Source organism: Marmota flaviventris, chromosome 7 (genome assembly GCF_047511675.1).
Source record: "Marmota flaviventris isolate mMarFla1 chromosome 7, mMarFla1.hap1, whole genome shotgun sequence".
Classification (NCBI taxonomy): Eukaryota; Metazoa; Chordata; class Mammalia; order Rodentia; family Sciuridae; genus Marmota; species Marmota flaviventris.
Window position 1 is genome coordinate 108,948,177 of NC_092504.1, and position 24,742 is coordinate 108,972,918.

At 35.0% G+C, this 24,742-nt stretch overlaps 1 protein-coding gene and 1 pseudogene across 3 annotated transcripts in view; both read left to right on the plus strand.

Moving 5' to 3' along the window:
- Positions 1–24,742, plus strand: part of Fstl5 (follistatin like 5) — a 721,807-nt gene that overhangs the window by 398,333 nt on the left and 298,732 nt on the right. The gene's annotated exons all lie outside the window — the stretch shown is intronic.
- LOC114085384 (small ribosomal subunit protein RACK1-like) lies at positions 17,080–18,154 on the plus strand (annotated as a pseudogene).

The following is a 24,742-nucleotide window of genomic DNA, read 5'->3' on the forward strand; positions in this document are numbered from 1 at the left end:
ATTAGACTCTTGAACTTGAGAAGAGTTTGTTTGATGAACATAGCTGCACCATTGTTTGGGGCATATATATTTATGATTGTTATGTCTTGTTGGTGTATGGTTCCCTTGAGCAGTATGTAGTGTCCCTCTTTATCCCTTTTGATTAACTTTGGCTTAAAATCTATTTTATTTGATATGAGTATGGATACTCCTGCTTGTTTCCGAAGTCCATATGAGTGATATGATTTTTCCCAACCTTTCACCTTCAGCCTATGTATGTCTTTTCCTATCAAATGCGTCTCCTGTAGGCAGCATATTGTTGGGTCTTGTTTTGTGATCCATTCTACTAGCCTGTGTCTCTTGATTGGTGAGTTTAAGCCATTAACATTTAGGGTTATTATTGAGATATGGGTTGTTCTTCCAGCCATATTTGTTTATTTATGTTACTAAACATGGTTTGTTTTCCACTTTGATTATTTTCCCCCCTTTAGTGTCCTACCTCCCACTGTTGGTTTTCATTGTTATTTTCCATTTCCTCTTCCTGTAATGTTTTGCCAAGGATGTTTTGAAGAGATGGTTTTCTAGCTGCAAATTCTTTTAACTTTTGTTTATCGTGGAAGGTTTTAATTTCATCTTCCATCCTGAAGCTTAATTTCGCTGGAAACACAATTCTTGGTTGGAACCCATTTTCTTTCAGTGTTTGAAATATGTTATTCCAGGATCTTCTAGCTTTCAGAGTCTGTGTTGAAAGATCAGCTGTTATCCTGATTGGCTTACCCCTAAATGTGATCTGCTTCCTTTCTCTTGTAGCTTTTAAAATTCTCTCCTTGTTCTGTATGTTGGGCATCTTCATTATAATGTGTCTAGGTGTGGGTCTCTTATGATTTTGCACATTCGGCGTCCTGTAGGCTTCTAGGATTTGGGGTTCTGTCTCATTCTTCAAGTCTGGGAAGTTTTCTCGAATTATTTCATTGAATAGATTGCTCATTCCTTTGGTTTGAAACTCTGTTCCTTCCTGTATCCCAATGACTCTTAAATTTGGTCTCTTGATGTTATCCCATATTTCTTGGATGTTCTGCTCATGGTTTCTTAACAGTCTTGCTGAGCTGTCTATGTTCTTTTCAAGTTGAAATACTTTATCTTCATTGTCTGATGTTCTGTCTTCTAAGTGTTCTACTCTGCTGGTAGTATTCTCAATTGAGTTTTTAAGTTGGCTTATTGCTTCCTGCATTTCTAGGATTTCTGTTTGTTTGTTTTTTATAACCTCTATTTCCCTGTATAGTTGATCTTTTGCTTCTTGGATTTGTTTATGTAATTCATTGTTGAAGTGATCTTTCATTGTCTGATTTTGCTGTCTGATGTCTTCCTTGAGACTCCAGATCATCTGAAGCATGTATATCCTGAATTCTTTATCTGACATTCCATCAGCTGCAGCTATTACCTCTTCTAAAGTTGAGTTGACCTGCAATGCTTGTGGTCCTTTCTTTCCTTGTCTCTTCATACTGTTCGCGTTCCTTTCTTCTTGGTGAAACTGTTGTGCTATTGAATTTTCCCCCTATATATTTATATTGGTCTTGTATAGTTGCAAAGTCTCCCTCGCAGGCGCGGGCGGCGGCTCTGCCCCTCCGCCAATTGGGGCAATGTGCCTACCACGCCGGCAGGCCGCTGGGCCTGCTCTGCCAGTCGGTAGCAGGTCCGCCGTCCTTGCAGGCGCGGGCGGCGGCTCTGTCCCTCTGCGGGCCGCTAGGCTTGTTCTGTCGGTGGTCGCCGTTCTGCCTACTTTGCAGGCGCAGGCAGCGGCACTGCCCCTCTGCAGGCCTCTGGGGCTGTACTGCCAGTGGGTCGCAGGTCCGCCTACTTTGCAGGCGTGGGGGGGGGGCGGCTCTACCCTTCCTCAGGCCACTGGGCCTGTTCTGTCTCTCGGTTGCAGGTCTGACCTGTTCTGATGGTGGTCTCAGTTCCGACTACCTTGCAGGCGCGGGGGGGAGGGGGCGGCTCTGCCTCTCAGCAGGCCGCTGCTCCTCTTCTGCCGGTGGGTCGCAGGCCCGCCTACCTTGCAGGAGTGATTGGAAGCTCTGTCCCGCCCAGGGCCACTGGGCCTTTTCTGTCGGTGGTCACCCTTCCCCTACCTGGCAGGCGAGGGGGGTGGGGGGCGGCTCTGCCCCTCAGCAGGCCGCTGGGCCTGCTCTGTGTTTGGTCCCAGTTCCCTCTACTATGCCGGCGCAGGGGGAGGGGGCGGCTCAGCCTCTCAGCAGGCGGCTGCTCCTCTTCTGCCAGTGGGTCGCAGGCCCGCCTACCTTGCAGGAGTGATTGGAAGCTCTGTCCCGCCGCGGGCCACTGGGCCTTTTCTGTCGGTGGTCACCCTTCCCCTACCTGGCAGGCGAGGGGGGTGGGGGGCGGCTCTGCCCCTCAGCAGGCTGCTGGGCCTGCTCTGTGATTGGTCCCAGTTCCGTCTACTATGCCGGCGCAGGGGGGAGGGGGCGGCTCAGCCTCTCAGCAGGCGGCTGCTCCTCTTCTGCCAGTGGGTCGCAGGCCCGCCTACCTTGCAGGAGTGATTGGAAGCTCTGTCCCGCCCTGGGCCACTGGGCCTTTTCTGTCGGTGGTCACCCTTCCCCTACCTGGCAGGCGAGGGGGGTGGGGGGCGGCTCTGCCCCTCAGCAGGCCGCTGGGCCTGCTCTGTGTTTGGTCCCAGTTCCCTCTACTATGCTGGCGCAGGGGGAGGGGGCGGCTCAGCCTCTCAGCAGGCGGCTGCTCCTCTTCTGCCGGTGGGTCGCAGGCCCGCCTACCTTGCAGGAGTGATTGGAAGCTCTGTCCCGCTGCGGGCCACTGGGCCTTTTCTGTCGGTGGTCACCCTTCCCCTACCTGGCAGGCGAGGGGGGTGGGGGGCGGCTCTGCCCCTCAGCAGGCCGCTGGGCCTGCTCTGTCTTTGGTCCCAGTTCCCTCTACTTGCCGGCGCAGGGGGAGGGGGCGGCTCAGCCTCTCAGCAGGCGACTGCTCCTCTTCTGCTGGTGGGTCGCAGGCCCGCCTACCTTGCAGGAGTGATTGGAAGCTCTGTCCCGCCCTGGGCCACTGGGCCTTTTCTGTCGGTGGTCACCCTTCCCCTACCTGCCAGATGAGATTCTTTAGAGTGTAAACATCTTACAATCCTAAAAAAAATCAAAGTTAGTATCAGTAATCTACTAACAAGTTTTTGTTTTGTTTTGTTTTGTTTTTTAAAGAGAGAGTGAGAGACACAGAGAGAGAGAGTGAGAGAGAATTTTTTTTAATATTTATTTTTTAGTTTTCGGCGGGCACAACATCTTTGTATGTGGTGGTGTGGATCCAACCCGGGCTGCACGCAAGCCGGGCGAGTGCGCTACTGCTTGAGCCACATCCCCAGCCCCTACTAACAAGTTTGCTAGACTTATGAAACAGATATCTAAATAAATTAGATGGTAACAATTTTGAATATCAGATTTTATAGTAAAAAAAATAATGGCCTTCTCATCATTTCCCAAAATATTCTGTAACAATTAGAATAGAAATAATTTTTATATGTTCTATGATAGCTTGGTATGATAATGAAAACATTTCCTGACTGATATTTTGTGAAGTTTATGTGCTATGGTTGTTAAAAACAATTCTTAAAATTTAAAGTGACATTTATTTATTTATTTATTTACTACTGAAGGTGAAGATTTAAAAAAACATCCAACTATATTAGATGAGCAAACAAATGTCTGAACCAGTGATTTTGTTGGGTAGTATATAAACAATTCATACTACTATTGACATCATTAATATTGATAGAAACATCTCTTATGAAAAAACTATTCATATTAACATTCTGAAAACCACATAGATGACAACTAGTTTTTTTTTTATAATTGTTGCATTTTCACTGGAATATATGAAGACATTTTGTTATGTGATTAGGTGTTTATTTTATTGCTATACTGACAGAGATTTTTTGACACATTTCTTACATAAAGGGTATTCTTTTTGTGAAGTTTCACTAAAAGTGCAGAAGCATTTCCTGCCCTTTTAAGACAAGTTGACACTATAATAAAATGAATGATTAAATATTTTTACACCTTTTAACTATGTTAACTATATATATATATATATATATATATATATATATATATATATATATCCACTGTTGTTACCACCCCACACTGCAATTAAACAGTTTTATCTTAAATTTGTGTTTGAAAAATACTTTATATTAGCATCATGCTCCTGGTATTTATATCTAAGTTGCAGAACATTTTTATATGTAGCTATAGATGTACAAAATTAATAGTTCCAACAATACCTTTTATATGAAATTATTCTGTCACATTAATCTGTTTTTAAAAATGTTTTGGTATGTGTAAACAATTTTTTAAAATTTTTAATTGTAAATTTAACTCATCAAGTTACTATAGTTTTCAAATGTTAGGAATTTTGAGGTGTTTAGGTAGTGTATGGAAGTGGTGAGTTTTATCAGTTTTAATTGAACTTATCCCCAGAGGCCAGGCTACATGTTCATATTTTTTAACTTTATAACTCAGTGTTTTGTTTTATTCTCTCCAGCAATTATTCATTCCTGATGCTAAATCCAGTAAAATGAGTCTGGGATTTCCTATTTCTAATATTTATTTTACACTTTGTATTACATGGCCTTTTATCTTTTTTGAGGGGGCAGGTACTGAGGATTGAATTCAGGGGCACTCCACAACTGAGCCACATCCCCAGCCCTATTGTATTTTATTTAAAAACAGGATCTCAATGAGTTGCTTAGCACCTCATTTGTGCTGAGGCTGGCTTTGAACTTGCAATCATCCTGCCTCAGCCTCCAGAGCTGCTAGGATTACAGGTGTTTGCCATTCATAGTCATACTCAATACCAACACCCTAGAGTATTAAAATTTTTCTACTATTTGTAACCATCACAACAAAATCAAAGTATCAGTTAATAATGTATTCTCATTTTTGGAGAATAATATAGTTCTAAAATTGTTAGTGGGTTTGAACTGAAAGACCTTAATGAACAAATAATATTAGATTTTTATTTTTATTTTAACCAAAGCATGATTTCACAGTGCTGAGAATGACCTACACTAAGTTGGTAATTATTAATTCAATGATTATGAGACCACAGATAAAGTTGGATGAATTCCTTTGTGACCTCCCAAATATAAAATTACTTTTGGTTCCAGGTTGTGATATATGAATATTTGTATACATAGTGGAATTTAATGTAATCTTGCCTTCATCATTCAGCACATTTTCATAAATATATAGACATAAAATTATGGACAGTGGCATATCACTGTTGTTACCATTTTATAATAAATTAGAGAATAAAACTCTACATTATAATGAATGAATAAGACTTGGATTTGATCTACCAGATCATTGAATGCTCATAATTATCTTTAGGAATTGTTGATAACTTGAATTGGTCTATGGTGAGGACCTTTATACTACAAATACTGTTAAATTCTAGAGATTACTCTTAAAAATGCACCATCTCCAAAACTTGAAGAACTGTTTTATAAACATTCACAAGAATGCTATTGACTGTGAGCATACCAGATGGTAAGTCTTGAGGACCAGAACAACGATAACTGGGAAAATAATAAGATGTGTATTTAAGGAAGAAAAATTTCAAAACATTTGGTAAAACTTATCTATCAATGGGAATTGAATATATAGTTAATTCATTGCCAGAAATTTGTGAAAAAATACATTTAAGTTAGTTGGATATGGTTTTAAGAAAATGTTATCACCCAGAGAATTCTGTAGAGTGTTTTATTGTAGAGTGATTGTTCCTGACCATACGGTTTTAATGCTCTTGTTTGTAATATGCATAAAACATCTATCAATTAAAGAACAGGATTATACTTTAACAGCTTCAAAAACTTGTATTTGCCATGAGCTTGGGATGTGGTAGAATTTTTAGCAAATGAAGCTGTTAATTTATTAACTGATTCTGGACCTGTCAGTAATATAAGCAAGTAAACTCATAAATCGGACTCCACCAGAAGTAAGAGTAGAAGCATGTTTGACTGTAAAATGTATGTTATATTTGTTATATTTTATTTATATTTCATCTAAAATATTTTCTTGGTGCAACTTCCTAGTTTTTCTTGTTGAAAACTTGTGAAGCTTATTACATTAATCTATCAGTTTAAGATATAATCAGTGAATAGCCATTTTATTAACAAAAGATATTCATAATTTTTTATTTGTAAGCATTTCTGAAGTTATAGAGAAAGAAGTTGCAAATATGATAGATTTTAAATATATTTGCAAGACTTAATATTAAGATGTCAATAATACTTAATCTACTGACTCAACAAAGTCTCTATCAATATCTCAGTGGCATTTTTGTATCATAGAAAAAACACCATAAATTGATGTGGCATATCAAGGAATGCTGAATAGTTCAAACAACCCTGAAAAAGAAGGACAAAGATGAAGGCCTCATTTTTCCTTATTTTAAAACTTATGACAAGACCACAGTAATCAAAATAGTATGGTACAGGCAGTGAAGACATAGAATAGAGATTTAAGAAATGAAGTCTCATATACATGTTCTAATGTTTTCATCATGAGTGTCAACATAATTCAATTCTCTGCATCAATTAGTGTGGGGAAAACTGGACATCAACATCCAACCTCCAAATAAAGTTGGACTCTTAACTATATGCAAACTTTCATGCTCAGTGTTCTATTGCTTACATTACATTTTGATTTACCACTCCTGGGAAGCTACTCTTGCCAATTATTAGCCTTCTTGCAGCTAGACCCAATGGACTATTTTCAGTCCTTATGTTACTTGATTTCCCTTCACTGTGTGAAATTTCTCTCCATCCCCTCCAACTTAAATACTTATTTCCTTTGATTATTCAGTCAACATATTTCCTGGAAAACTAACATTTATTGAGTCACTCCTCAGTTTCCTTTGCTGAGTTCCTTTAGTTATTACCTTAAGGTTGAAGTTCTTCAGAATTATGACATATGACCCCTTTGTTCTCACTTAACCTCATCTCCTTGGTGATTACAATCCATATTCTGTTGTAATCGGATTCCCTTTTTGACTAACCCTCTCACTAAACTATAACCCATCCTTGCTCCTGTCTCATTTGGATTGCCTTCTAGTTCATTAATATAATTTTTTGAACCTGATTTCACTGTTTATCTCGTGTGAAAAACTACTCCCAATTCTGTTTCTAACTCAGAGAATCGCCTTACTACGTACCTAGTAGCAAAAGAGATTACAAATATATGTATTTTTTCTCAATTTCTTTGTTCCTGGAAAAAATAAAAATATGTGTTGAATCTCTCCCCTAAAATACGAAGTCTGGTACATTTTATCTATCTTCACTATATGAGTATTCCAAGTTAGTCACCATCACTTCTAAGTAGACAACATAGCAAGCAACCTTCTACATGATCTACCTGCATCCATTATTGCCCCATCTAAATCCTTTCCCTTGCCTGGAAACCAAGAATATTCTTTCCCCAAAGCAAAGTTCAATAATTTTAAAATAATTTATTGGCTCCTTAGCTTCCTCAGGATATCAAATGCACAAACTGAGTAGCATAGATGCAGATTTATTATCTCACAGTTTTGTAGGCAAGAAGTCAAAATTAATGGTTCAGTGGGGGTGGTTTCTTCTGAAGTTTGAGCCAAGATCTATGGAGGCCTCTCTCCTCAGCTCATAAGTGTGCAGCTTTATGTTCACATGGCATTCTCCTTATATGCATTGCTCTATGCTCAAAATTTCCTTTTTATAGAGACATCATTCATATTGTATTGGGATACAGACTAATGATCCTGTATTAACTAATTACATCTTGCAACAACACAACACTATTCCAAATAATGTCATAGTTGAGATTATTACTGGTGTTGAGATTTAAGCATATGATTTTTTTTGGGGGGGGGTCAAAATTAAACCCATAACACAAATAGTCATATTCAACACATTTTAAATAGCCAGAGTGTAAATTATGCATCATAAATAAGATGAAACACAGTTGATAGAATTTTCCTGTATAAATAATGTCATGAAATTTGGACAATATTTTCTCTGTAATTTTCTATGTAAAAACAATAGAACACTTATGAAAGAGCTTGATTGCAGCTTATATCATTATGGAAACTGTGCAACCAAAATATGTAAATAAATGAAAATAGTCAGAAGAAACAGTGAAGTGTTTAAAGTAATATCAAAATATATGAAAATAATCAAATGTTTATTTGTAGTTTAATATTTTGTTAAGCCAAGCAGTTTTGATGTCACACATAATTTTCAAGCAGGTAAAGTATTATTATGTGAGTTTAGTCAACATCATTAATTTGGTTATCTTTCAGCTAGGTGTCCCTATTATAGTTTTTATTGCTTTTTAATAAAATTTTGCATAATTTGAAGTACAGTCTGATTACAGATTTTTATATTAATTAGCCTTCTTCCTGAATTACTTTCAATGCTGGTTTTTCTAATTTTATTTTATTTCTTTTTTCATACATTGCATTTTTTTCAATTTTTTTTATATGTGATATCAGAAGAGTGAATGGGTATGTTTTCTGCCCAAACATTCCTGACTCTTTTTATTTTGTCATTGAGAAAAATTACTACTAAGTCTATAATGAGCTGTTATTTTACAATTTTTGAGCCAAACCACATGTATTATGAAGAATCCCTAGGCCTTCCAAAGTCAGCACCATAAAATGATGCATTGTTAGGAATATTTATAGGCTATTGGATACTTCTGAACAGAAGAACTTTGTTCAATGAAAGTCCCTTTTTATGTTTTTCGATAAAAGAGACATTCAGAAGAAAATTAAATGTGATCTAAGAAAAGACTATAAGTCCTTATTCACTTCAACAAGAGATAATTTGTAGCATAATTATTGTTAGACAATGGCCATCTCCTCTCAAATATATCCACAATCACTTAGAAAAACATAAAAATATGATTCATTTTTTCATTCAGAATCTTAATTTGTATGATCAGATACTTATCTTTTTCTTAAAAATACTAAAATTCTACAAAGTGTTGGTCTTAAAGATGTTCTTTCTACAATTAGTCAGAATCATTATTGTTTTTGTCAGCCTAAAGTAACATTAGTCACCAGAACAATATAGACGAGAAAAAGTGTTTTGGGTCTCATGGTTTCAGAGGTCTCAGTCCATAGACTGCCAAGTTAATTTGCTCTGGGCCCAAGATGAGGAAAATATCATGGCAAAAAGCCACAGTTGGGAAAGCTGCTCATGTCATAGTAGCCTGGAAGCAGAGAGAAAGAAAAGGGTATGTAGCTTCAGGGAAGATGGACTCTTCTAGAGCATGCCCCCAGTGAGCCAGTCATGCTGTGATGGACTTATTAGGTTACAGCTCTCACAGTCTAATCATTTCACTTGCAGAGATTCCTACATTAATGAGCAAACTTTTGGGGACCACCTCATAACCAAGCCATAACAATTATATTCAAATTCCTCATAGTTGATCACTTTTTATTATCAGTTATAAAACAAAGTAATTGACTTAGAAAAGATTGAATGTTACTCTGTTTTTTTTTTTTTTTGTATCTTTATCACAACACTCAATGAATAAAAGTCATCAGAAGATGTTGCAAACAAAAAGTAAGAGGTTAATGATATTTCTTAGTTTAGAAATCTTTTAAATATACAAATTTTGCTTATTTGCAAGTCAGGCTTTCTTTTACTCTTGTTATTCCACGTTTTCTTTTAATTTAACATAAAATACATCAGTAATAATATTTGAGAGCTACATTATACTTGTGCCTAACTGGTAATAGGAAGTCAATTAAAATTATTTGTTTTTTAAATTTATGCCATTGTTGTGGAATGAGGTTATGAAGTATTATACTCGTTGTACGAGAAGATTCTCCACGACTTTATATGAATCTTCCTTCTATTCCTACCCCACTATAGTATCTAATTCTCATCTCACACTATGATTTCATGAATTAACTTCTATGAGATCATAAGGACTGACCAACTGTAGGACTGCCTTTATTTCTTGACCTCTCTGTCTTCATTTTTTTTTCTTTTTAGAAAACCAAACACCATGCTTTATAGAATATGTAAGATATTAATAAAGGTTTGATTTACTAAAGGGAATGGTAATTTAAAATAGAAATAACAAAGACCTGAACTTTATGACTGACATTTTCCATAAATCAAAATACCCACAAAGTTAACAGTAAATTCCTCTGAATTTCCATGCCCATAAATCATCTTTGTTTTTCCTTTTTCTAAGAGATATCTCTCTAGGACATTTGTTCCTTCTTAAATATGTTTTATTCATCTTTGCTCATCTTTGGGCAATCTATAAATCCTTATTCACTTCAACAAGAGATAATTTGTAGCATAATTATTATTAGACAATGGCCACATTAGACAATGTCACAGTTTCATTCAGGACAACTATGGACACTGCAAGTCCAAGTTTCTTAAAGAGTACTGTTGAACCTTAGGTTAGATTTGTCTGCTTATTATTTAGATTTTTCAGGAGTAAATTGTAAGTTTATTCCAACACTCCACACATAAACACACACACACACACACACACGCACACTCACACTGGACCAGAGCAGCTGAACCCTGTACACAGTGAATAAATAATGATGCAAAGGGAAAGTTGTATGATTTAGGTGTCAGAGGACTTCACCCCAGATGAAGTCCTAGGCTGACTGGCCCCTTCTTTTATTAGGAGGAATGAAGAAAGTTGCATTGTTCTTAGGAACATGGAACCAGAAATATGAGTAAAAATTAACCATGAGTACTGAGATGCTTGATTTTATTATATTAACAAGCAGTTCTTCATGCAAGCAAGCAGGAACTCTCTGTAAGACTAAAAAGGAACAAATACATTTTCGTAAATAGTTGAGGGACACAGCCTTTTACTTCCTGGTCTCTCCCGAGGTTCCCTCAGTCAGCCTTGGCAGAATACTCTCTTGCAGGTTAGCAGTTTTTAGCTTTTTCTTCCAAAGAATTCCCTCTAAGCTGGCCAAGGACCTACACACACACACACACATACACACACACACAGCGGGCCCTTATATTCATTCTGTCAAGTGCAATATAAAACCATAGAGAGGAATCTGTACCTAACTGCCCCTAATTTGCAGGACAGATTTCCCCATAATCCCCTCTGAATTATGCATCCCCCATCTCTTATGGGGGAAATAGTGTAGAAATAGTGAAAGATTCTTATAATACCTATTCCCCGACTACACTCCAGGGAAAACAAGAAAACTAGTTTGCATGATCATTCTTATCTCCTTTTCTTGTCTCCTGGAGTACAATTTGAGGTCACTTGTTCATTACATTTGATTATCCAATACCAATTTAGAAATTCCCTTTCCAAACCTTGTAGATGGGGAATAAATTTATATATTATATGTATGACAAAAATACACTGTATTGATGAAGCCAAGATTGTTAAGTTGAAGTCTCACTCCATTAAAATTGATAGTTGTTTGGGAGCTTTGTTTTATCTACATAGTAAATTTATGGGAAAAAAAAGTACACTTGTACATTGCTGGTTAGACTGCAAATTGGTGCAGCCAATTTGGAAAGCAGTATGGAGATTCCTTGGAAAGCTGGGAATGGAGCCACCATTTGACCCAGCTATTCCCCTTCTCGGACTACACCCAAAAGACCTAAAAAGAGCACACTACAGGGACACGGCTACATCAGTGTTCATAGCAGCAAAATTCACAATAGCTAGATGCTCTTCAACAGATGATGGAAAAAAAAATGTGGCATTTATACACAATGGAATATTACTCAGCACTAAAAAATAACAAAATCATGGCATTTGCAGGGAAATGGATGGCATTAGAGCAGATTATGCTAAGTGAAGTTAGCCAATCCCTAAAAAACAAATGTCTTCTTTGATATAAGGGGGTGACTCAAAATGGGGTAGGGAGGAAGAGCATGAGAAGAAGATTGCCACTAAACAGGGATGAGAGCTGGGAGGGAATGGGAGGGAGAAGGGGAATTGCACAGAAGATGGAAGGAGACCCTCATTGTTATAGAAAATTACATATAAGATGGTGTGAGGGGGAAGAAAAAAAAGAGAGAGAAATGTGTCACAGTAGATTGGGTAGAGAGAGATGATGGGAATTGAGGGGACTGGAGGAGAGGGGAGGGATAGGAAGGGCAGCAGAATACAACAGACACTAGTATGGCTGTATGTATAAACGTGGCTGTATAAGCAATGTGATCTTGCAATCTGTACATGTGGAAAAATAAGAATTCATACCTCAATTGAATCAAATATATGATATGTCAAGATCATTGTATTGTCTTGAGCAACCAATAAAAAAAAATTATGAGATGGATTAATATATTTTCTGATGCTAATAACTAAATGGCACAGGTTATATACATTTGTAAAGAAAAGGAATTCATTTTGACTCACAATTCTGGAGGTCCAATGTGAAGAAGCTGCATTTGGTGATGGCCTTCTTTCTGGTAGAGGTCTGGCAGGTGCAGGACAGCACTTGGAAAGAAAGATGTGGGAAGTGTGTGTGTATCTCTTCTGGTCCCTGTCCCTCAGCAGGATTTGACAGTGTGGGTTTCACTCAAATGATTTCATGTAATCCTAACTGCCCTTTTCTTAAGAAACAATGATTTTAATGTGTGTGTGTGTGTTTTCATTAATGCCAAATGGTAGTAAAACAATGAGGGATATAACACAAGTAAACTATTTTCTGAAGAGTCTCATTTATTTTGGTAATTACAAACAAATAAATTTCTGTAATCAAATATACTATTATAAAGGTTATGTTTTTTAAACTTTTGAATATCTTAATTTTCCTAAAGAACAAACCACACACACACTTAACTCTTAAATTTACCAAGAGAACTTTAGTTTCATAATTGTAGAAGTTTGATATTTATAATTTCTGAAAATGGAAGTAGAAAGACTCATATAACAATGTCTTCTGTCAAGTTATTTTCTTTTCCTTATGTGCCTTTTCTTCTCTTTTTCTTTCTCAGGTTTATTTTCCTCTATTTCTTTCTTTCATAATGTTAAGTCTGGTGTAATCTATTCTATTAGAAAATGAAATTATTTTAAGGAAAAATAACTATATAAGAATAAATATATAAATTCTAACTTTATAACAAGTGTACTCGAAAATCTGTATACTTTGTTTGACCCAAGCAAACTATATCTTTTTAATAAGTTCTCATAAACAGGTAATATAAAAATATCTTCTTGATATTTTTGCTGAAATCATCCCTAAGTTAGAACTCATTCTCTATAAAATATAAAAAATGAAAAAATAATAAACCGAACTAAATAAAATAAAATAGAAAAGTATCTTAATTTAAAAATGTATTGCTTTAACTAGTCCAATTAGACTTTTGCTAATTGATCTTCTAAAAGAAGCTGATGTTTTTAGAAAACAGAATTACCTGCTTTTTAAAGTTCTATATTTAATTTCTGTCATTGTTTGAATAAGTACCCTCCAAAGGCCCTTGTGTTAAAAGGTTGGTACCAAGGGTGGTGCTAATTAGGAGGTGGTGGCAATGTTAAGAGTTAGGGACTCATGGGAGGATTAGGTCATTGTAGTATGCCCTTAAAGAGGATTGTAGAATTCCAGTTCCTTCCTCTCCCTCTTCACTTAATCTGTGCCAGGATGTGAGCAGTTTGTTCTGTTATGCACTTCCACCATGATGCCTTGCCTTCAACAGCAAGGCCAATCAATCATGAACTGAAACCACAAGGCAGAATAAACCTTTCCTCTTTTTAAGCTGAATATCTCAGATACTTTGTTACAATAATGGAAAGCTAAAACAATTTCATTCATCTAGATTCAATATTGTTTACTTGGACACCTATGTTTAAATAGTAAAACAGTTAAGGCCCAGAGAGGAAAAGCTCTAAAGCTTCAGAGACAATTAGTATCACTACTGAAACTTAGGTACAGCTATCTGGACCCTAAGCATTGATTTACATTGATTCTAAGAGATGGCTTGCAGGTAGTGTATCTTTTACTTATCTCTATTGTAAACAATTTGAAATGTTTTAATTAGAAAGAGGTTTAATTATTTTGTACCATATTATTGACATCTAAATTTCATTTCTTTTGTTAACTAAAAATCTCACTAATAATAATAAAAAACCTATGAAAGTGTTCACATTCAATATGTTCCTTAAAAGAAAAATACTTTCCACCTGTTAAAATGCATTCATATTAATGTCATTTAATTTTTCAAGATTTGTTCACATTTTCCCATTGAGTATAAAATGTAGCATAGTAAAAACATTGTTTCAAGATTTGTTCATATTTTCCCAATTGAGTATAAAATGTAGCATAGTAAAAACATTGAAAATAGATTACAACATATTATTCATGTATTATAAAGAAAAGAGAAAATAAAGAGAGAAGGAAATTATTTGAATCTACCTTGCAATTCTGAGTGAACTTCAGGAAGTCAAATTGAAAATTACAATCTAATCTCTAAATGCAGACTTTAGATAACTCTTTACCTCCTTTCTCTAAAATAGGTGTCGACTTTATATATACAAAAATGTAATCAAATGTTTTAAAACATTTGACTATAATATTAATAAACATGGTAAGGAAATTTGATATTTTATTTTAGTACTGGATATAAAAATACTTTTAATATGTCAATATACATTATTGATAAAATTTCATCAATCTTGGAATCAGAGGGTATTTCATCCCTTGACAAAAAACATCTATGACAGCCCTCCAACAATTCTTTTACTTAAATTTGACACATTAAATAGTTTCTTTCTATAATCAAATAGATGTTTAGTGGATTAGACAAAAGGTAATGGAGGGAAAGGAGAGGGTATAGGAAAAGGAAAAACAGTGGAATAAATCTGATGTAACTTTCCTATTTACAAAAAAAAAAAAGGTAAGTTTGTTCTCACCACTTCTTTTCAACACTATAATAAAGGTTATACAAAGTACAACAAGGCAAAGAATGCATATGAAAACATGAATTATATGTAAAGTGAAACTCTCCATATTAAAAAAATTATTATTCTAATGAATTGACCAAAAATAAAAATAAAAGCTACTAAAACTGATAATTTCTGCAAAGTCACAGCATACACTGTCAATACAAAAGTCAACTGATTTTTATAAACTAGCATAGAAGAATTAGAAATTATTTAAGAAAGTCAAGAAGACTAAAATGAATGGGAAGTTTATCATGTTCAAGAATCAAAACACTCGATATTGCTAAGAGATTAATTCTACCAAAATTGGTCTATGTATACAATCCAAAATGAAATTTCAAGATGAATTTTTAGGAAAAATTAACAGTTTATAAAATAACATGGCAATGAGTATATAGAATAGCCAAGGCTTTTATAAAAATTAAAAACAAAACTAGAGGATTTACACCTCATTTTAAAACTTTATTCTTATAAAGCCACAGCTAAAAACAACATGGCACATTCATGAAGATAAAGATATAAAACAATGAAGTAGAATGGAGTCAAGAAATACAACATGTGATGTCAATTTATTTTGACAAAAATGATAAGGTGATACAAAGGGAAAATAATTATACTTCTTTCAACCAATGAAAGAAACGGATATGTGCAAACAAAACAAATAACTTCTTATTGTAAATTAAAATCAACTCAAAGTGGATCATAAGTCTGAATAAGAGTTAAAAATATCAAATCAAAAAGAAAACATAGATTATAATTTTACTTGCCTTGCATTGACAAACTCTCTTAATTATAAGGAAAAATCATCATCTCTGAAAGAAAAAGATCATTAAATTTGTTTTCATTAAAAATCAAACTTCTCTTTATTAAAAAATATGATTACAAAGATGCAAAGGAATACACATTTTTCAAACTACATATCAAACATAGAACTTTATCTGGAAAGTATAATTTATTCTTCCACCTGATAAGAAGAAAAATAAATCAACTTTTAAAATGAGAAAAAAATGACAATTAAAAAAAGAAGATATTAATTGAAAGTATACATAGGAGAAAAGTGTGCAAGGCTCTTAAATATTAAGAAAATAGGAATTTAAATCACAATTAGTTACCACCACACTCCAACTAAGATGGCTATACCAAGGGTTAGCAAAGATGTGGAAAAACTGAAATTCTAATATACTGCTGAAGAGAATATCAAATGGAAAACAGGTAATTTCTGAAAAGTTAAACATATAACTGACCAAGACACAGTCGATGTATTCTTAAGTATTATAAAAGAAAAACACAAAATCATGTAATGTTTATAATAGCTTATTTGTTGTCATCAAAACTGCAAATAATCTGAACGTCTAACAACAGATATATGAATGAATAATTTGTTGTAGATCCATATAATAGAATACTAAGTCAGCCAAAAAGAATAAAAAACTACTGATGGAACACAACAAAATGGATTAATAAAAATTATTATATTGATGAGGCCAGACAAAAATTTATAAAAATTCTAAGGAACCTCAAGTAACAGAGTATCAATGTTTATCAGGGAAATGTGTGAAGTTGGGAATGATGAGTGAAACGAAAGGATTATAAAGAGGCATAAGAAACATTTGGGGTATGTTTTAGTCATGTTTTCATTGCTGACTAAAATACCTGACAAGAGCAACTTAGAGGAGGAAAAGTTTACTTTGGTTCATGGCATGAGAGGCAGAACATCATTGGGAAAAAAATATGGCAGAGGGAAGCTGCTTTCTTAATGCAGCCATGGAGCAGAGACCAGGGGGTGCTGCAGGGAAGATGAGCACTTCCAGGGCACAACTCTGTGACCAGTCCCTGCCGGCTATGTCCCACCTGCCTACAGATCACCTACTCAGTTTATTCAAACTAATTAGGTTATAGCTTTCACAGTCCAATAATTTCATCTCAGAATATTTCTGCATTAACACAGGGGATTTGGGGGATACTTCATATCCAAACCTTAACAGAGTGACAGATGTGTTCTTTGTCTTGAGTGTGGTAATATTTCATGGGGGTATACATACTTCAAAATTCCTCTGTTTAAACATATGCAAATTACTGTGCATTAAATTTACCTTAATGAAGGTATAAAAATAGATATGTTGAAGTGTGGTTCTCATCTGTCTGAGTTATGTGGTGTCATCCTTGTTGCTATGGTGATACCACCCCTGTCATCACTGAATAGATGACACTTTGTGATACTCTCAAGGGCAATAATGATTGGCTAACTAAGAACATGCTTCCTCAACATGACACTGTCCACTGACCAGGGATGAGATCAAATGTTACATGCCACAGCATGCTCTGCAAAGTCATTCCCACTTTGTTAGTGACGTGTTGATCTCCATGGAGGGCCAATTTGTTTTCTCAGGTCCCTGGGGTGGAACTCTGCACCTCTGAGATCTCACAATGGGCATCACCAGGAGAAGAATTGTGCACCATACCAAAGTTGTGTTGAGTGTAGATTTCTAACAATTAGAAGAGTGTCTCTGGATCCCAAGACAAAACCATTAAGTTATAGAATACTTGGGATATATGGAAATGCATTGCCTAGAATGAGAAACCCATCGAGGGCATGGCTTCTGTTCACTTTGTACACAACAGCAGCTACCTGGTCACTATTTCTTGTGGCTGGGACAAGCTGGTTCAAGGTGTGGAATTTGCCCCACTGCAAGTTAAAGATCAATCATATCAACCACACAGGCTATCTGAACATTGTGACTGTCTCTCCAGATGAATCCCTCTGTGCTTCTGGAGGCAGGGAGGGCCAGGCCAGGCCATGGGCTATCACCAGAGGTAAACATATTTATACACTAGATGTGATGACACTATCAATATCCTTTGCTTCAGCCTCAACTACTGCTGGTTCTGTGCTTTCAGACCACAGCAACAAGATCAAAGACTTGGTAGGCAAGGTCATCATAGATGAACCGAAGCAAGAACCTATCAGTACCAGCAGCAAGACAGAGAAGCCCCAGTGTACTTCTCTGGCCTAATCCCTTGATGGCCAGACACTGTTTGTGAACTACAGGGATGATGTGGTATATGTGGCTGGTGACCCAGTAGAAATTTATGGCAGAGCTTTAGAAATTTTTAAAAAATCAACTTTTCTTTTTAAAAATAACTATACTGTTAAAAATAATAACAGTAAACAGAAAATTTCATTTGATAGTGACTACCAACTATATACATTTTTAAAACTGTAATAAGTAATCTTAAAATCTTCTTATAAATTTGTATTTATTCACATCATGTGGGCAAAAAACAACAAGCTTTTGTTTAATTTGGTGTAGTTAACCCATCCCCCTTACTATTTTTAATTTTGATGTAAGAATATTAGTGTTTCCTTTAATAATTTTATTTAACATAAGATCCAAGTAATTTGATGTTCATCTGTAAATCTGAAATCCTTTCAAATACCTGTGACTTCTATATTTATGTGCAACCAAGAAAATGTAAATGAGTGTTGAATCAAAATTTATGGACAAGTAGACCCAGGATTCTGGCTAATGAGGCAATGCATCATTTCAGAGAAAGGACAAAATTTGAGAGAATCTGTAAGAAAGGGAATGTGAAAGGTCAACAACTGAAGATATATTCTGACAGCAGCAAACTTTCTACACTATATTTTTATATGAAAAGTAGAGGCCATTTTTAAGGACGCCATTATAGGAAAATTTTGGTATGTATAATATGTTTTTATGAAGAATTATTTCGTATTTAAATAAAATAAAAATTTATTTAAATTAGCAAATAATGTTGGAAAGAAATGAAACTGGAATTCAAATAAAATATCCCCTCTGTAAGAAATTGCTTTGGATCAATTTAACAATATTCCCTGTTTTACGTTTGTTGTAAATGGTTCTGAAGATTACTATATACTTGAAAAATGTCTCAAAATTACTTACATTTATAATTCATTTAATACTGTATCCTATATTAAAGTTTCCAATATCATAGACACTTTATAATTCTGAAAGGAATATTAGTTTCCTAGAAAACTTCTGTGAGACTGTTCAATATGTGCACACATACATATACACACACACACTCAGAAAATGAAGCCATAAAACACAGTAACAAATATGAATAAGATTGACATAATAATAATAAAAACATTTGTCTTGAAATACAACACCTATACATGAATAAAACACATATACAATTCTAGTGAATGCTAGTTAGAACATTATATGCTGAAATTATTCTTATGATCTCATTAAAAATAAACATAGACAGAAAAAAATTAAACTACACCTTTACATCTACACAGAGGTGGAAGAAATGATCAGCATTGCCTGTCTTGTAACAGAGTCTATCACCAGTTTATTTTTCTGAAGTCTAGATATACTACAGAAAAGCATATGAGGCCCCACCATCTTTGCTATCCGCCTATACCTGAAATTCCTTGGAGTTCAATTTTAATCATGATCAACTGCTACTGCCCAACTTCATCATAAATACCTATGGAAATAAATGAATAATTGTACACAGAAGAGAAAAATTTTGTTTGCACTTATTTCGAAAGCTGAGGCAAAGTAGTGTCTTCCATATATTTTAATATATTTTCATACTTCAAAATTGCCTTTGCCTAGAATACATACTTTTGTTCTTCCTTCCAAATCTTTAAATCACTGAAAAGAATAAAAAAGAGACAGAGATAATATATCAGTGAACATGATGAAGTGGTAATTGCCATCTTTTTTTAAGACTGCTGGGCTAGAAAGATCAGGTATGAGGGCAAAGCTATTCAGAAGTGTGTGTTTAAAACCCATGAAGCTTAAAATCTGACATGCTCAGCATCATAAAATATTCTCAACTGCTTATGCCTCCTGGCCCCACACACTTCCAAACTTTCACTTACAGAAAAACTGATGGGAAGAGGACAGTAAAACATTTTCTTTATGAAAGTTGTTGGGGGAGGCTGTTATTAAAAAATGAAGGTGATGGGTAGACTAGGCACTAAAGCTTTCTGTGACCTAAATTATATAAAAAGATTTTGGTATTCTGTCCACACTCTCCACTAAGAGGCAGTATCAGGACTCTGTCTTATTTAAACTAAAACAAAGGAAAGCCTAAGTGGAATGCATATTCTGCTCCCTGAATTGAGAGCTGGAAGGATAAGAGTCAAACCCTGAGGATCCTCCTAACGTGTTGGCACTGTTGCCAGGCTTCCAATTGTGAATGAAAGTTCACCACATTCTTGTGACTGATTTCCTGGACTTTTGAGGACATTTTCAGATTGAGAAGGTGCATAAATCTGCAATGAATGAATTATAGCAGTAGCAATGTTAACTGAAGGTAGCAACACATTAAATCTCACATTGTTAAAGAAGATTTCTGAAATCTGTTAACTTTAAAATGTTACTAAGAGATCTGAAAGGACATCAAGTAAGGATACCAGTCTTGGAACATGTCCTTATTCCCCAGTGCTGAAAATTAAACACCCAAGAAGCCAAGGCAAGAAAGCTTAGAAAGCAAATTTTATTTAAGAAAGGGACAGAAACAGACTGCAGAAAAGGGACCCCAGAGCTGCTATCCATGGGAGGGGGTGCATCTTGCTCTTTTATAGACCTCAGAACCCCTCTTTGTAAATATTGTCTTCTCTTTCTTCTCCATGTATGTGACCAAGGGGAGGAACAAGGAGGTAAATTTTCAGCAACCCAGAGTGTCTAGGAGAACGATCACAGAGGTTAACAACAAATTGTTCTCTCTCTGATAACCAGTAGTCATCCTCTCTAGACCCCCAACATTGCATTCATTACCTACATTGACTACCTGACCTTAACCCCACCTCAGTTTGTTAAGGAATATGATATATCCTGTCTACTTAGGCCAGGCAGGGGTGCGGGTGAATTGGTTTTTAGCAAAGAAAGTATGTGGGGGTCAGCACAGAGAGCCCATTTTATAGAATTATTCTCTTAACCTTGTGTTCCCACCATCTCTGAATGGTCATTTCTCCTTTATTTCTTCTGTGAAATAAACACAAATTTTCCAGGCCCAAATCTTTGCCCTGCCCTTAATGTCTTTTTCTTCTCCTCTTTCTCCTCCTCCTCCTCTTCCTCCTCCTCCTCCTCCTCTTCCTCCTTCTCCTTCTTCTTCTTCCTCCTCCCCTCCTGTCTCCTCCCCTCCCCTCCCCTCCCCTTCCCTTCCCTTCTCTTCCCTTCGCTTAATAATCAGTTTTTAACATTTTAGGAAGCAAAATTCTAGTTCACTAACTCTCAAAAACATTCCTTTCACATTCACATTTTTACTAATTGAGTAGGTTTTGAATATTTTTACCTAGATTAATTGCAAAGTCTCCCAACTACTGTTTCTGTAGCAAGAACTCTTAACATTTTTTTCTGTTCTCTAATATGGTAATCTGATGATATTTCTATATTTCAAACCTATGTTACTATCAGGCTGGAAGCTCCCAATGAATGCCTATGACTTTGGGAATTATGCTCAGACTTCTTATAATCCAGACTCTGTTTGCCTTTTGAGCATTATTTAATTCATTTTCTTCTTTTCTATTGCACTTTTCATCCTCTTAGGCTGACTCTCAGGATATTTGGAACTTGCCATTATTCTTTAACATTTTATTTTGTATAAAAAGGGGCAAATTTAGTGAATTATTTTCATCTTGTACACAATGCTTTTCGCATCCATGCTGAAAATTTGCAACTTGGTAAAAATGCAAGGAACATAAATTTCTCCAAAGGAATTTTTCACACCATTGTATACTCTTCATGAGATATTTTCAACCCTTTCTCAATGATCACAAGTTACTAGAAAATAAAAGACTAAATGTATACAGATATTGATCTATATATCAAATAATACAGAAATGATGTAAAAACCTTATGCAGTTTACTTTGATCTCTTTCCTCAAAATATTTGCCCAGGAACAAATGCTTTTCTTTTGTATAAATACATTTGTATAAATAAAGCTGTGGCTTTATTTAAAATATGAACATAAAAGGAAGAAACCCAGTTTAATCGTCATATTTTTAAAATCACTTCCCAATATCAAAGGATCATTACCAAATATATAGCACCCTAATACAAATATTGATGGGAAAAGGTAGTCACATCATGTAAAAATGATAATAAAAACAAATACTGAAATCCCATATTAGTATCCATACAATTTTAAGAAAAATCTACTCTTTTTTTCCTTGAACACTCTTTTTCTCTCTCTCATTCAAGTTTTGTGAAACTTAGACATCACTTTTCCAAAAAGCCTTCTCTTATATTTATAAATTTTATTTGTGCCCACTTTTCTCTAGCTATTTTAAGAGCAAGAAGAGGCTAATGCTCAGGAGTTCAAAGGTAGGGACATAAGCTAGGAAAGGCTGTACATTTCAACACACAGAAGACAATATTTTTCATGTTAGGAAAAATTGCTCCCAATTCCATGTAAAGGTACAGGGCAGAGCCTCTGACCAAAGCTGCCCAGGGAAAAATGAAAACTTTAAGAAACCTCTTCAGCAGTTGGGCAGGTTGGTCATTCACTTATATGTCTAAAGTGAAATGGCATTTGGCAAATTGGTCAGCTTCACTCTGTTCAATAATTTACCATCCTTCCAAAATTACTGAAGCAGAATCACATTTGTCTGCCCCGGGGATACAGAAATATAATGGGCTCTGGTTGAATGTAAATTAGAAATAGATATGTTAACACTTGCTTCTCTCTCTCTCTCTCTTTCATTTTGGTTCCCAACTTGTGAAAAACAGCAACAAATCAAATTATGTCAAAAACTGTTCATAAGATCAAGTAACAGCAGGATTCCTCACCTGGGTAAAACACAGCCAAAACAATTTTTACATTTGATGCTATACATATGTTTTATATTCATTTCCCAGTTCAAATTTGCTCAAGCAACACCTCTGAGCACCACAATATCTCTTTAAAATCTCTTTTTTTATCCTGGAACTTTTAAACTAAAACATATAAACATAAAAAACTTCATTCTTTTATTCTACTGTAATACTTTTTTCATCCATAAGCAATTAAGATTACTTGAATTTTTTTTTCTGTGTAATGATATCTTTTTGAGATTGATTGGCTCATGATAGGTTAGAATCTCTTAGTTGGTAATAACTTTTTCTTAATATGTAACCTTTGAAGATATCACCTGCCAAATATTTTCTTTATGTAAATGTAAACAGGTTAGCTAGTTATTTGTGTTTAAATTATCTACCTGTAACATTTCTTGAAATGAAAGACTTGACTGTACATTTTAGCCTTTATTAAAAAATAGTGTTGAGGGCTGGGTTGTGGCTCAGCGATAAAGCACTTGACTCCTATATGTGAGGCACTGGGTTCAATCCTCAGCACCACATAAAATTAAATAAACAAAACTATTTGTCTATCTACAACTAAAAGAAAATACCAAGTGCTAAAATAAATTCTAACTATTTAAAAAAATAGTGTTGAAAATAAACTGATGCCATTAGAGTTAAAAATCTCTACTAATATTTTCTTCCAGATTATTTTGTGTGTAGCACACATGTATTTTTTCTAAAATTATTAGGTTCAGATTATTTATTTACAATTGCATTTTATTTTTCAATTTGTATTTATCAATTACATTGATACATTCCATGTCATTAAATAATCTTTTTAGCTTTAATCCACTGTAGAAGCAGAATAGCTTAGTGTGCCATGGGGATATATAGCCTGTGTTTTCATTCTGACTCTGCTCTTACTAGCAATTTTACCTGTGTATAGTACTTATTCAATTTGTGTTCCTCTTTCCTTGACTTTGAAAGTGGGATTATAATACTACCTACTTCACAGGGAGTAGCAGAATTGTTTGAGTCAATCCACAAATTGCTTAGAACACTGCACATGTAGTTCAATCAGCAACCAATATCATTATGTCTATGATTTATGTAACCTTTTAAATTGAATATCTAGTTGACTCCAAAGTTGAAAATATCAACTACTTTAAGTTTTTTTTTTACTCAAATAAGGATGTTCATCTTTTAACAAGTGCACTGAAGCAGAATTTCAAAGTGGCTAGCTGTCACTGAAACTTTTTTTTTATAATTTTTTATTAACAAGTAAAATTGTATGTATTACTGAGTTTCAATGTGATATTTCTTTATATGACTACAACATGCTTGCTGAATTTTATGAATTAAATATATTTTTAATATATAATTATATTTTAATCCTGTATCATGATGTATTTTCATGTATTTTTATTGTTTTTTCTTTCATATAGCTTTGTATAATAACTATTTCTAATATTTTTTAGTTGTAGGTGGACACAATGCCTTTAATTCTATTTATTTATTTTTATGTGGTGCTGAGGATGAAACACAGTGCCTCATCCAGGCTAGGCAAGCACTCTAGCACTAAGCCACAATCCCAGCCACTATAATTATTTTTAATTCGACATCTAGATGAAACCATTCTTTTTAATTTTACAGTACTAAAAATATTATATTCTCAATGTGAATGGTTTTTATTGGTTTCCTAAAAAATTAATAACTATATAAAAAATGTACAAAATCAATACTACTGAAAGTGTGTAGGCTAAGTGGTTTAGAAGAGCCTTGCTTTAGGCATTTTCCATAGATCAAAATTTACCTCCTTTGCGGCATCCATTTCCAAACCACTGAAGTGAATTTTCAGAGTTACTCTAAACATGTACAAGCAATTATGAACTGTGAACTTAGGATGTACACGGGTTTATACCTTTTTTCCTATTAAGTACATTTTAAAGATGTTTCAAATTAAATCTTACATTTCTACCTCATTTTTAAAAGTGCTTAATATTCCTTTGTCTCAATAACTAAGC